Genomic DNA, 14,399 nt, shown 5'->3' with positions numbered 1-14,399 from the left:
CATGGAGGGCTGCTGGGCCTTCGGTGCCGGAGCGGGAAGGAAGTTATCCCCGTCAATGCGTTTCACGGGGCCGGGAGAGAAGTCGTGTTCTGTTCACAGGCTCCACATTTATGTTCAGTGTGTCAGATACCGCGTGGATTTGCAGGGAGATGTGAAGAGATGTGTGTTAGGAACAGCATCACGATGTCAGAATCGTGAGCTGCGTTTTCTTCTCTGTTCTAGGCTGTCCCCAGATGTTCCCGGCCGTCCCCGGCTGTCCCTGGCCCCCAGAGGTCACAACAAGGCTGAATTTGGCCTCTGCCCTCCCTGGGTGGGCGGGCCTCACAACCCCAGGTCCGCAGGAAGTGTCTGTTCAAATCTTGCAGCTACTTGGAATTTTTAAAGTGCACTGCACACACACTTCCTGTGACGTTTCCAGGGCCCTTGGGGAAGGTCGGACTGCAGTTGGTGTTTCCGTGGTGAGTGGGGAGACCCAGCAGGTGTAAACTCGCCCAACCTTCCTGAGACATCCGTGGTCAGCACTGAAGCCCGCAGACTCCCAGGTCATTACTGACCATTGCACTGACCGCAGCAAGATGCCAAATGGAGAGCGAGGCTGCACGGCTGTGCCGAAGCCCACGGGTGACTCCGCGCCACCCCGGTGCCATCCACGAAGTGCTTTGGCCGGAGGGAGGGCTGGGGCTGTTCTCACGGATGCAAATCAGAGGAAACCTCAGGTTGCCTGGCGTGGAGACGCTTTCCCCCCCACTCCCCGGTCAGCTCTGCCTGAAAGCGGGTGCCAACCCCACCAATCTCATCCCCACGAGGAGGCGGGGGAAGACGCACTGGGGTCGGCGGGGGGGGGGGGGGGGGGAAGGGCGCGGTGGTGTTTCACGCGGTCCCGAAACCGCAGGCTCGAACCACTGTCCGGTTCAGATAAGCGCTCATCCATCAGCACGGCTGGTTGCGGCGCGGTTAGCGCGACCTCCGGAGCCGAGGTCCTTTGAGATCCCATCTGTCAAGTGGAGCCCCTCTCGTGATTGCTGTCATGGCCGCGAGTTTCAGCACAAAGCTTGGGGCACACCTGGGGCTCACTGACGGCAGCCTGCGAGCTGGCTACGTGCGTTTCTCTTAAAATATAATCGCCTGCCTGTTGCTCAGGATGTCATCGGCCTATGAGTTAAGGTGCCTCCCACATTAAATTCCTGAGAATTCATGGAGTCATGTTATGAAGTTCAACAAAACGCCTGGTAAGCCAATCCGAGTGAATGGTACCAACTGAGTAAAAAAACGGGCACGTTATACCTTAAAGGAAAATACACATGAAAACAAGCCCCCATTTCTACTGACCAAAAGGATAATGAGGATTCATTACCGTCATTACCTCATCATTAAAAGGGCTGTTCTCCAATGCTGTTCAGCCTCATTAGAGGGATCTTAGTCATTGTGATGCGCAGTGAAGTCACGTTTCTTTTTGCAATTTTGTGATTCAAATTGTAACAATCTTAAAAAAAACTTCCCCTAAATTATCCAGCGGGGAAGAGGTTTAGGTGGACTTGAGAGTCCTTACTGGAGTTTACTTTGAAAAACAAAGACGTGAGACTCCATGCTGAGGGCCACCTACACTCAGTCACGCTCAGACCCACCCACACCGGTCAGTTCTTCAGAAAAACTCCTCCTCTTTTACAGGAGTGTCGGGCCGGGAGCAGTGAGAAATTGTCTGTCCTGGCTCTCAAGCTGTGCACAGCCTGTCCTGGGTCAGGAGCCAGCCCTGCGTTTTGTCCTGGGGATGCCTTCGTTTGCGCTGCACTTTCCATACTAACAGCAACGACAGGTCCAGAGTGCGGTGCCCAGGAGGGCTCTGGGGACAGAAGAGGTTCTGTGCTCTCTGGGACGGAGTCAGTGTGTTTTCGGTGGGGACAGGACAACGGGCAAGATAAACACAGCTCTGTCGGCCCGGGGGTCACGAGGAAGCCTTGACCCTGCCTGGATCGCAGAATCTTGGTCAGTCTGAGCCATATTGACTCCACTCCCCGCTTTGCCTGTGATGGGACCAAGGTCAGCATGAGATACAGTCCTGGGCCCCGAGACAGGGGGCTCAGAGCCAGCGAGGAGAGCTCCCAGATAAACGACCTTAACCACCTGACTCATCATGTTCCCAAGGCTAATGTCTGAGGGTTTTGGGCTTGAAGTCACTCATTACGCAGTCGGTCAGGAAAGGCCAGTGGAAATGCCCAAGGTCTCTGACATTTTCTAGCTGCTGAAAAAGCCCGGAGTGGCCCTGCACCCCCTGCCCCCGGCCTTCCTCGCATGAGGAATTAAAAATCTCTATTATTATGGTACTTTTGGTCGGGACTCCGATAACTAGTAAAACAAAAGGTATCTGCTGTAGACACGCACTTTTCTAGTTAGATTCTGACTCCTGCAAAAGGTTTTGGGCTCAAGGCCCGGTCTCTCTCCAGGTTCAAGTGGGTATTAGCAAATGTAAAGGGTTCTGTTCTCAAAATGACATTTTTCCCCCTTTGTTGTAATGGAAGGGATTGAAAGAGAATTGAAAAGGAAATCGGATTTCTCACCAGGTGATTCTAAGTTCTAGAGTCCCACGTGGGGATCGCGTGAAGTCACACAGCACCCCACCCGTGGGGAGTCCCCACGCTCCGGGGAACGCTGTTGTAATACGGAGCGAAGAGAATTGATACTTTTCATGATGACAAGCTCGTATGAAATGTTTAGGTCAAAACGGAAAGTTTCGGAGGGTATGAAGTATCGCTCTACTCCCCGTGACTTTAGTAAACTGTGGTTTCGTACTTAAATGTGTCCACACACACACACACGCACACACAGACACCCACAAGCTCGTGGACTCCTCTGGTATGTTAGCGCTGAAGTTCAAGTCAAGAAATCGATATATTGTTAATCATCAGCTTGTTTTCGGAAACAGGGTTTCCCCATGGAGTAGCAAATGTTCGTCAATGAAATTCATCGCGACAGGAGCCTTTGTCGTGGCTGTTTGTGAGGTAACAGGGTGGTGTGGGCGTAAACACAGTCCTGGCAAAGACCTCGGATTCCCGCTGATGTTGCCTGGGAAGGGACGCCCCTTGATTTTGGTTTTCTTGACTAAATCCCGCGGTGCTCCAAGAGCCTTCTGCTCCTGTGCTCCCTCTCACACTCTGCCCGACGATGGCAGACTTTTCCTGATTTTCAGCATTTTGTGCCACATAGATGACTTTTGCCTTATTTACTGTGATGGAACATTTGCCGTAATGCAACGTATAATCATAGCAGTGCTACTTAAAATTATCCTCAGACACGTTTATTGAACCTAAGCACATATATTTCGTACGGAAAGGACGTCTTCATTGCAAATGGGAAACCACGATCACTTGCTGTAAGAGGAAGGCAGTTATGCATCATACACAGCAAACCGTTGTATTTAGGTGCTAATGTCCACCTAAGACTTGAAGTCAGAGTCCTGCTTCCTCTCCGTGGGTGAGGGAGGGTAATAAATGTCAGGCTGATGTTAGAGACTCAGGAGTAGCAAACGGAGACTCTGATGTGATTAGGACGGCCCGGCGGGTACCGGAAGAGAGCCATGTTGTCAACCGTGGCATTAAATGTCAGTTACTGAAGCTTCAGTTTTGGCATCCTGCAGGCCGTCTGGCGCATCAGGTGAGACCTCAAAAGTGTGCACTCCCCACTTTGTTTCTGATACCGCTGGATGCCTGCAGGGGTTCTCTCTTCTCCCAGCAGACACCGTGCCCTGTGGAACTTGATGCCTAAGATTGAGATATGAGGACTTGATGCCTGGAGCTGTGGCAGCCATCCTGATCCTATGAGGTACACATCTTCTGAGTAAACCAATATGCCCATGATGGAAAACGGGAGTACAAAAAAAAAAAAAAAAAAAAAGCCTTGGAACCGGATGCCTGGCTGGCTAAGTCGGAAGAGAACACAACTCTTGATGTCAGAGTCATGAGTTTAAGCCCCATGTTGGGTGTAGAGATTACTAAATAAATAAATAAACTTAAAAACAACAACAAAAGGAAAGAGTCTTGGACCTTGCTGACATCTCCAGCATTCTGAACCAATCCTGAGTTCACCTCTAGACCCCTTAGTGAAACATTACCAAGTATCCCTATGGCTAGAGGACCTGTTTGCTGAATGCTGAGTTGGTTACTTACAGCTAAATACATTTAGCCTCTTATTCATGGATATCTCCCCTGATTATCCTGTTGTGCCTACCACCAGCATGGGCTTCCCTTAATCAATACAAATTCCAACTCTCCTAGAAACTGCTCAAGATTTATCTCTAAGAAGCAGAATCTAGGGAAAAATTCTCTGGATTAGAAATTGGTGGTGGGGGGGGGCAGGGACTCTGATAAAAGAAAAATGATTATATTTATTTTACATATCTATATTTAAAAACAATTTTTTTTCAACGTTTATTTATTTTTGGGACAGAGAGAGACAGAGCATGAACGGGGGAGGGGCGGAGAGAGAGGGAGACACAGAATCAGAAACAGGCTCCAGGCTCTGAGCCATCAGCCCAGAGCCCGACGTGGGGCTCGAACTCACGGACCGCGAGATCGTGACCTGGCTGAAGTCGGACGCTTAACCGACTGTGCCACCCAGGCGCCCCTACATATCTATATTTTAAATACATAAATACAAGATAATAAATATAATGATAAATATAAAAATTAAAATATAGGGACCCCTGGGTGGCTCGGCCGGTTGAGCGTCCAACTTTGGCTCAGGTCATGATCTCGTGTGCATGGGTTCAAGACCCAGCTGTGGCTGCTTTCCTTTCCGATGAAAGGAGGTGAGCGGCCTCGTGGCCTCCCCTGCGCCCAGCTGCCGGGCCAGAAAAACACGAAGCGAGCCAGCGGCGGCGTGAACGCGCTCCGCGGGCGGGCTCTCCAAGTCTGTTTGGAGAGGTTTACAGTTTTATTTTAGTGGCGGTCGCAGCAAACACCTGCATTCACGTCCAGATTAAACTGACAGAGTGGAAACCGCCAGAGCCAGCGGTTGCTGGGCCGCCAACGAAGGACGGCTCCCGGTGAGTTTCAGATTCTTAAAGGTTTGTGCTTGAGCGGATTCGCGGCGCGAAGAGTTGGGGGAGAAACGTGTTCGAGAAGATCCTAAGCGAGAAGGGCTGAGGGGAGGCGCCTCCTGCCATTTATCGGATGGGTTATGGAGCTTCGCAGAAGTGCGTGACATTCGCGGCGCTGCTGGGGTGTGACTGGCGAAATGAAAAGGCACGTCAAGGGAGTGCTCCGAGAACGTGGCTCTTACTTCCTCCGTCTTCCCGCAGTGCCGGGGGCATCCTGCCCGGGCAGGGCCGTGCGAACTCATAACACCCTCGTTTAATAGAAGCAAAAGCAATGTTATGAGTTGGAGACACTTGGGCCCAGAACAATAAGCGTATTGATTGGCTCAGTTGTGTTTAACTCCGACGGCAAGACGCCCCACCGGTGCAAAGCCACCACGACTGCCAACGGCAGAGGGGACCCCGGGGGGGGGGGCACATCACAGCACGGCCGGTAAACCAGCTGTCCCGAATGCCTGAATCTGGCTATCCCGATCATCCTAGATTCGTGCGTGCGTGCTGCTGGATCGGCACAGGCAGATAGCTCACGGGTCCCGTGGGACACGTCCAAAGCCCGTGGGTCAGAATTGCACGGAGGCTGGGAGGCTGGGAGGCTGGGACACTAGCCTGGACCCACATGTGTGCCCGGGGGCCGCTGCGAGGCCGTTTGCTGAACACGAAGAGCACAACCGATGCTGTTTCTCTCCGCCTCCGCGACAGCGCAGAGAGGAGGCATCCCAGCGGAGCCGTCTCACATCCGTATAAGCACACTCATTCGGCGACGAAGGACCCAGCTGGCCATCGGGTTGCGATTCACTCAGAATATTGCCCCAGAGAGAGGTAAAGAGGGAAATGCGTCCAGGCAGTCGGCTCAAATGACATACCCCGCTCCTAGAAGTCACAAAGAACAGAAAGCGGAGCATGTCAGTTAGAGAAAAAACGGGCTGACAGGTCGCCCCAACCCCCCTGTGCGTCGTGGAGAGGCGGCTGCTTCTCCGTCGTTCAGGCTGGCCACGCCAGCGGGTCCTTGCACGAGCCACTTCCTCCCTCGATTGTGCCTGTTGGTGGTTGGGCTTGGAGTTTCCCAGTCAATAACGTTGGCTGTCTTTTCAGAGGCTGCTGCTGGGGAGATCCGGGACTACTCACGAGTGTATGCAGACAGGTGAAAGAAAGTGGGTTTTCCCGGGGAGCATAACACATGTCCTCACGGTCCCGCACTGTTCACACTAAAGGTGAGCCTCTCCAGCTTTCCTCTCTCTGCCTGCCGGCCCCGCTGTAGGCGAACATTTTCTTTCTGTGGGTTATTTACCAAGCGAGTCCGCCCAGAGGCCACAGGGCTTCGTGCTGGACTTTCAAGCCGGAGGACGTATGCGTCCTCCTCGCGGAGGGAGCTGGAGGAATCCGAATGCTGTCTCCAATATCAACGCCCCGAACCCCCGCCTTCTCCTGCCTGTGATCAGAGCCACACAGTGGCCCCAGGACGCCACGCTCCTTAACTCTTCCTCCCATTTGGACCTCCCGTCAGTCCCCAGTGGAGATTGGGGACAGGAGGGCCCGTGTCTCTGCCCTGGAGGGACAGCCTTATGCCGACCAAATAAGAAGCGTAGGAAAGTCATCATGGAAGCCTCCCCGGAGGTGGCGGTCCGTGTTGGCTCTGATTATTTCCCCCACAACCCGCCCCCCAACTGAAAGGTAACGATCATCACGCTGACGTTCTTTAGTGAGCAGTTACCACGTGTCCCCAACTCCTTCCAGAGCTTTCTACCTCTTGTTCCTGTTGGCTCCCCCGCAGCCCTGAGACGCGGGTCCTATGCCTGTCACCTGTCCCACTGTGGAGGGCAAGAAGGAAATGACTTTCCGAGCCACTGCGGCGAAGGGAGCCCTGTCTACATGAGGCCGGGGCCACACAATCGCATGCACTCCCTACAGTATGACCCGGGGGACCGCCAGCCATCGGCCACGGTGCTGGGAGCCCGGACACCAGGGCCAGACCGGCGGGGGCAACACCCGGATGACCTTGGACGAGCTTCTTAACTCTCTGCCCGTGGGTTTATTCACCTGTACGTGAAAAATCACTGAGATAAGCTATGAGGACGCATCCTGGTGTAGAGTAAGTACTATACAGATGTTCACGGGTATTATTGCTGTTTTCATGATCATCTTTAGTATTTTTTTCGTGATCATATTTATTAGTTGCCCTTTCTGTGTTTCTACCCGCCAGGTGTTCAAAGATCACCTTCTTAGGGAAGCATTTCCTAAGCTACGTCATTTCAAGTTTCAGTCTACACCCGCAAAAATCCCAATCCCCCTCCCGGCTGTATCTGTCTGTATTTGTCCATCTGACGTACAGTCTGTTTTGCCGCTTTACTGGCGTTTCCGTCTTCTCTCAACTGGAGGCTCCGTGGAGACAGGACTGTTTGTGTCCACTGCTCCCCGCCACGTCCGCGTGCCCAGACCTGTGCCTCGCAGTAAACGGTCGGTGCACAGATTCAGTAAAACACTGGAAGTTTGGTCAGTGTCGCCCCTGCTGCCCTCCAGAGGGCTTTGCTCGAGACATACTTCTTCAGCAAGATGGACTTTGGGGGAGCCACTTGGTCCCCAAGAAATCCCTCCCTCCCTGTGGCGTAAGATCTCGGGGCCCCCTCAGGCATCGTTCCCCTGCATCCCTCAACCTGCCGCTTGGCCCTTTTACGGCCAACTATCCATCCCGCTCTCCACTTTATGGAGCTGTTCGAGGAAATCGCCTTCGGCAGCAAGATTTCTCAACCTTTAGAGCTCCGGGATCACAGTTAATTCAAGTGACACCTTCGTGACATCTTGTCTGGATGGCGTTAGGTCGGTTTCCAGGAAGCGGGGAGGTGGCGCTAAGGCCCTGGCGAAATAAACAGGATGTGCAGGGAAGGCTCAAAGGCAGACTTCCCAGATGCAGTGAGGCGAGGCATTCGCGCGGCAGACACACAGGAAGGGCCGTGCGGTGTAAATTCTGCCCTGTGCCCAGCTGGGGAGGGGGATGGGCATCCCCCCCTCCCCCCCCCCCAGGGTGTGAGTCAGCCGCCTTCCTCAGGACCTGCAGGGGTGGGAGGCGGAGAGCATTTCACAGAGCCCCGCGTGTGGCCAGAGGGCTTGGAGCCCCCCACCAAACCCCCTCTCAGCCTGCGGTGGGGGGGTTGGGGGGGTGGAGGGGGCGAGGATCTGCCTTCCAGGGACAACCGCCCGGAACACTGTCCAGACGCCAAGCATGATTGTATCAATTTCATCCCGCGGAGACCTTGGATCGTTAGCAGCTGATTAATCGTTCTCTTTCTCTGGGACCAAATGGCATCTATTATTTGTTCTTTCTCTGGTGTTTTCCTTTCCAGATCGTGCCTCAGTTCCCTCATGTGTCAAATGGTTCTAAAAATACCTACATGGCAGGTTGTTGGGAGGCTTAAATCGACCAATGTTTGAAGCGCAGTAGAACGGGGGTCAGGGATGTGGCGTATGTTGAAGGAGTCTGGGCCATTACTGTTAATGTTGTCCTTTTTTTTTTTTGGGTGCTGGCATTCCATTTTGTCTGTTAGGATTTCTCAGCTGCCTCCTGGCTTCGGGGTCCTTGGTACAAACTAAGCCGGGAAACTGATGGATGGACTTTGAAGGAGAGAGAATCTCATTGGCCTGGCTGAAGTCAGGTGTTTATTCTGGACCCATCATTTGTGACCGGGAGACGAGGTCACCATGTGGCAAGAGTGGGGAGGTTCCTTTCAGGGAGTCCGTGGCGATAAATTTCCAAATCTAACTCTATCCATCCGGTCCTGCCCGTGAACAGCCTGGCAGGTGACACACAGCCTTTCAGCTGAGGATGGCCATTGGCTTGACCATTTCCCAAAGGCAACGCAGCCTCGTTTGGTGGTGTTTCTTTTTACTTTCCTCTGTAATGTTGTAAAAACCTTGCCTATTGAGAAAATGCATGCCGATGACGGATTAAACAGTGCTCATTAGTACAATACAGATTTAATCTTTCATACAATTCCAGTTTTATTTTCCTGTGGAATGCGTATCAGCAAATTCTATGACATACAGACGTCAGTCTCCAAAGATACATTTTTCCATCTTCTGGACACTGAAATTCTGCAGATTGGGAGAGACTAAACACCAGTCTGACCAGACCCTCTGTAAGGCTAATGGCTGCCATTAAAAAAAAAAATTTAATGTTTATTATTTTTGAGAGAGAGAGAGAGAGAGAGAGAGAGAGAGAGACCAAGCAGGGAAGGGGCAGAGAGAGAGGGAGACACAGAATTCGAAGCAGGCTCCAGGCTCCGAGCTGTCAGCACAGAGCCCAACACGGGGCTCGAACTCACGAACTGTGAGATCATAACCTGAGCCGAAGTTGGGCACTTAACCGACTAAGCCACCCAGTCGCCCCTACTCTTTCTTTTTTTTTAACGTGTATTTATTTTTGAGAGAAAGAGACAGAGTGTGAGTGGGGGAAGGGCAGAGAGAGGGAGACACAGAATCCGAAGCAGGCTCCAGGCTCCGAGCTGTCAGCACTGAGCCCGATGCGGGGCTCGAACTCACAGACCGAGAGATCATGACCTGAGCTGTAGTCGGCCACCCAACCGACTGAGCCACCCAGGCGCCCCTAATGGCTGCCATTTTTAATTTGTCCTGGGACTAAGGGATATTTCAACAATTTGTTCAGATACAGTTATCCCCAAATATCACTCAATTTGGCTCATGTAAGCTTAGGAGAGCAGAAGGAGCAGGGAACTTCGAACACTGACCTCGGCCTGAACTTGCATCCACCACGATATCTATGCCCCGAGGTCTATTTTCACAAAAAGCTGGAAAGACCCTGGGATCTCACAGGACTGGAGGCCACATAGGGTCCCTTGCTCTGAAGACAGAAGGTGTGGATATATAAGTAAGTCCCCCTGGGTCACAGAGCAAGAGGGTGGTGAGGCCAGGATTTATACCCAGGTTCCAAATCCAGAACCCAAGATCTTAATCATGAGCCTGTCTTGAGGCCAACGCTCATCACTTAGAGGACGTTCAAAATGCCACCATCACTTCCCTTTCCAGCCCAAGTACAAAAGATCAGAGAATAAATCAGTGCTTTTATGGATTGTAAAGGATCCCAGTCTTAAAAAGTGACATTAACAGTTACACATGTGACCTTTTAACATGTTTTTCAACCCTTTAAGATGGTCCTTTGGTTCCTAAAATGGGGTAAGAGATTAAGACCCGGCTAACCTGAGAGAGAACAGTTGAACTAGAATTTTTACCCACAGGGGCTTCCGGGTTGACCTTTTTGGGAAAGGGTGGGTTATGAAGATATTACAACAACCTTTTCTGATGCCTGCAGGGAACAAACATTCTGAGTTCACACACCCTGCCTTCCTGGGAGGAATGTCTTTGAGACTCATACATATTTATATCAAGTAACATATTAGAATAAATGTCAGCCTTTTTTTTTTTCTCCTGTTAACTTAACATGCAGAAAACTAAATGACCCATAAAGAAAAAGAAATGATTTTCTCTACCAGGAAAGCCTTTAAATATGCAAACATTTTGATACCTAATAGAGCAGGTCATAAAGTGAGTTTGGTGCATTTTCTTGACAGAGGTTTTACAAGGTTTTATAAGGGTTTTGATTGGTGAACAGCCTTCGATATTTTATTCTATTGCATCTAGAAACCTGTTTATTGGGTGATTCATATTGCATAGCATTGACGTCTCCGTAAACAGTGTTCAACCCATATTAAGTAGAATTGGGGTGATGGGGATTATCGCTTAAAAATGCCTGGACATTCTAGGGATTGAAGCCTTCATTCAAAATTGAGGAGGGGTGCCTGGGTGGCTCAGTCAGTTAAGCGTCGGACGTTGGCTCAGGTCATGATCTCGAGGTTCACGGGTTCGAGCCCCACGTTGGGCTCTGTGCTGACAGCTCAGAGCCTGGAGCCTGCTTTGGATTCCGTCTCCCTCTCTCTCTGCCCCTCCCGTGCTTGGGCTCTCTCTCTCTCTCTCAAACAGTAAAAAAAAAATTGAGCACATAATGCTTTCCTACGGGACATTTATCTATTTTTCAGGTCTCCCCTATATTAAAATAATTTCTGGTCTGGACTGTTTCACTGAAGAACCCCCAGGTCAGTTTCTACGTGCCTCGCCCCCTTGGCGGGTCAAACTCCTCAGGGGTGGAGCTTGTGAGCACCTGCCGGGAAGGCGTGGCCTGGCCGCTGGGTGGAGCTTGTGAGCACCTGCCGGGAAGGCGTGGTCTGGCCACTGTGACTCTGGAACCAGGCCGGTGAGGTAAGCCTTGTCTCCTCGGGGTTGGGGAGGCCACGGCTGCTGCTGTTAACTGTGATACTCGCCTTCAGGTGCCCTGAGCTTCCCGTTTTGGCCTCTGCAGGAAGAAATCACCTGTTCTGCCCGCGTCGTGGAGAGCGCACCTCCCAGCTGCACGCCCTAGACAGGACCAAGCTTCCGGAGCCCAGCTCTGTCGTTGACCCTGCGAGTGCAGCTGCCCCAGAGACACCTGGTGCCTCGGATTCCTGGACCTTTGGGGGCCGCTTTGGAATAAACCCATTGCGGCTCGGCCTTTCCCTGTGGGGGTATGGTTTAGCTTAGCTTCCAAATTTTTTTTTGCTGCTGAAGTCTCCTTTCTCTTTGTCCTTCTGGATTTATGCCTTATGGGGAAGATCGATCCAAAGTGATGGCAGGAGCCATTTGGGAGGGAGGGAAAGGACCACCCTGCACCGGCCCCCCACCTTTGCCACACACCGCTGGCCGGTTTTGTGAAAGATTCTGTCTGAATGAACGAACTCAGGGTCCGTCCGCAGCATTCTAAAGCAGCAGAGATCTCAGACCTATATATATTCTTCCTCTTTCTTCACTCCTTCCTCTCTTCCCTCCGTCCCTTCTTCTTTCCTTCCTCCCTCCCTCCTCCCTTCCTCCCTCCTTCCCTTCCTTCCGTCTCTTCCTCCCTCCCTCCTTCTCTCCCTCCCCTTTTTGTTTCAGCCTCCGGTCTATGAGAAAGAGAAGAAGACAGCCAGGGAACGTTGCACTTTAAATACGGTTGATCTACCCTCGTGAATGATAAGCCAGCCAAGCCCTATTTTACAGCCATTTATTTGCATTTTCTGAACTCACCCACTGTTTCACTCCATCGGCTTTAGCCTTTTTCTCTAAAGCTGTATAGCCTTGCTTTCACTTTCCCCAAACTTGCCCTTTATACTTAGAAACTCAGGTTTTATCTTTCTTCCACGGTGATTGCTATCTTGTTTCCAAAAGAAAGAAGAACAAGAAAGAAAAGAAAGGAAGGAAAACCACGATAAAGAGCAGTTAGGCGGAAAGGCAGTGGCCGTGTTGATGAAATCTGGGGGACTCGGGGAAGACGTGTCATGAGCAATCCCAGGCCACTTCAGCTAGTGGTGCTGGCCGTGTGCAAACATCTGGGGTATTTGCAGATATCTTCACCCTGGGATGGAAAGTTGGGAGCAACCATCCGGATGTCTGGCTACATGTTTCATTTTTTAGATGGATTTTTAAGAGTGCCGTGTAGGAACTTCCAGCAGTGAGGCAACATACAGTAAATTCAGCAACGCTTTTATTGATACGCTGTGAATCAATATCTAAGTGGCAGAATTATATACATAGCTAGCACAAGCACGTAAAAATTATTGTCGTGTGTTAAAAAGTATTAATTCAGAGGGGCGCCTGGGTGGCTCAGTCGGTTGAGCGTCCGACTTCGGCTCAGGTCATGATCTCCCGGTTTGGGAGTTCGAGCCCCGCGTCGGGCTCTGGGCTGACGGCTCGGAGCCTGGAGCCTGCTTCGGATTCTGGGTCCCCTGCTCTCTCTGCCCCTGCCCTGCTCATGCTGTGTCTCTCAAAAATAAATAAACGGTAAAAGAATTTTTTTTTAAGTATTAATTCAGAGAATGTGAGCCTTGGAAATACAGCCCAGTTTCTATAATCTTGTATTGGCCTTTCACCATTAAATAAAAAAAATCAGCCCGTCGGGTAAAGAAAAAAAGAATGGCATGTTTTGGGCCTCTGTTAGAGTTTGGTGGGCCTGATTTCGGAAGGAATCCACCGATGATGGGCTGGAAGGCTGGGGGGGGGGGTTCAGTACCAGGAAGTGGGGTGAAGGTAGGCGTGTCCGATGTTTGCTCATGTGGATGGGCTCTGGCATCTGTGAGCACACAGCAGTGCAAGGGAGCCCACAGACAGAAGCCTGGAGCCCCCGGCGGCCTCATCATCTCTGGAGCAAAACCTTCCTCCTCCATCAGGGAGTGAGGAAGGACAGCCTCCCTCCCCACCAGGTAGAGAGGACGATGGAGAAGAGGGCGCCTCCGAGTGTGCAGGGTGAGTGAGCTTCGTGGAGCACAACCCGCCAGCCAGTGGGTGAGTTCTCAGCCCCAGCCTCCGCCCTGGCCCTGCCGCTCTTGGGACGCAGCTCTCAGGGGGGCCAGCTGGGGACACGGCTGCACAGGAATGATGCCACAGCTCACGGGGACCCGGGAAGTCAGGGCTGATCCCAGCCTCATGTTTGTTCCCAGCAACGCTGGAACTAATATATTTAATGAGAGAGTCGTTTGGGTGCCTTTTTTTAAAGAAATACAATACTGATCGTAGTATTCACAGGTGCTTCAAAAATGGCCTGTTGAGTGGTGATACCACTTGTATGCGTGTTAAAATTGTCCTGTTCCCCAGATCTGAAGAATCACCTGGCCGGAGCATGCCATAGCTTCTAAACACGAAACAGTGTTGGGTGTAGTTATTCCCGAATGACTCTATTTCTTCAAACAAAATGTTAGAAGTCAGTATTCTGTTTTCTAACGTGGAATATTGGTTGTAGGGGCACCGGTTTCCTAATGGGATGCTTGTCACCTTCTCTGAGGCTTAAATAAACGTTTTCCTTTGACAGTCAAAACTTGGGAGATGTCTCCACTTCTCTTCAAGGATGCTGAGCGTCCCCTTCCGGGAGCGCGTCGGGGCCTCTCACAGCATCGCACCTGCTGCTGTGTTCCTGCTCATCACCCCCCCGGCTGGCTGCCAGACTCATTGGAAGGGAAGGTTGGACGTCCGTATATCCCGCGTGTACTCAAGACAGCCGCAAAAAACTTAGGAACTTGTGGATTTGCCAGAACTTCCAATTTACCTGCCCGTATGCGCAAAATAAACATGTAGATTTTACGTTATTTCCCATAAGTTACATGGCCACCAATCACCACACCACAGAGCACACACTCTTCTCTTTTTTGCTGAGTTAAGCAACATGAATTCTCCCTGTAGCTCTCCGTGACTTAATCACACGTTTCATTTATTTCTCTAAACTCTATCCTCCACCCATCAT

General features: G+C 51.4%; 1 long non-coding RNA gene across 5 annotated transcripts in view; it reads left to right on the top strand.

Annotated features, from left to right (window-relative positions):
• Nucleotides 1-13,964, top strand: part of LOC109493129 — a 118,256-nt gene extending 104,292 nt beyond the window's left edge. The window contains exons 1-6 of one of the 5 annotated variants that reach the window (XR_002147190.3): nt 864-3,816; nt 6,182-6,300; nt 6,861-7,178; nt 11,134-11,353; nt 11,454-11,655; nt 12,062-13,964. This is a non-coding gene — a long non-coding RNA (uncharacterized LOC109493129). Of the gene's footprint in view, nt 1-863; nt 3,817-4,678; nt 5,909-6,181; nt 7,179-11,133; nt 11,354-11,453; nt 11,656-12,061 lie in introns of those variants that run through there. The other 4 variants (XR_002147189.3, XR_002147188.3, XR_002147192.3 and 1 more) reach the window with 4 other exon arrangements.
• The last annotated feature ends 435 nt before the right edge of the window (nt 13,965-14,399 follow it).

Source organism: Felis catus, chromosome D3 (assembly GCF_018350175.1).
Source record: "Felis catus isolate Fca126 chromosome D3, F.catus_Fca126_mat1.0, whole genome shotgun sequence".
In the NCBI taxonomy this organism is placed as follows: Eukaryota; Metazoa; Chordata; class Mammalia; order Carnivora; family Felidae; genus Felis; species Felis catus.
Note: the sequence above shows the minus strand (reverse complement) of the source record. Positions and strands in the feature narration are given on the sequence as shown.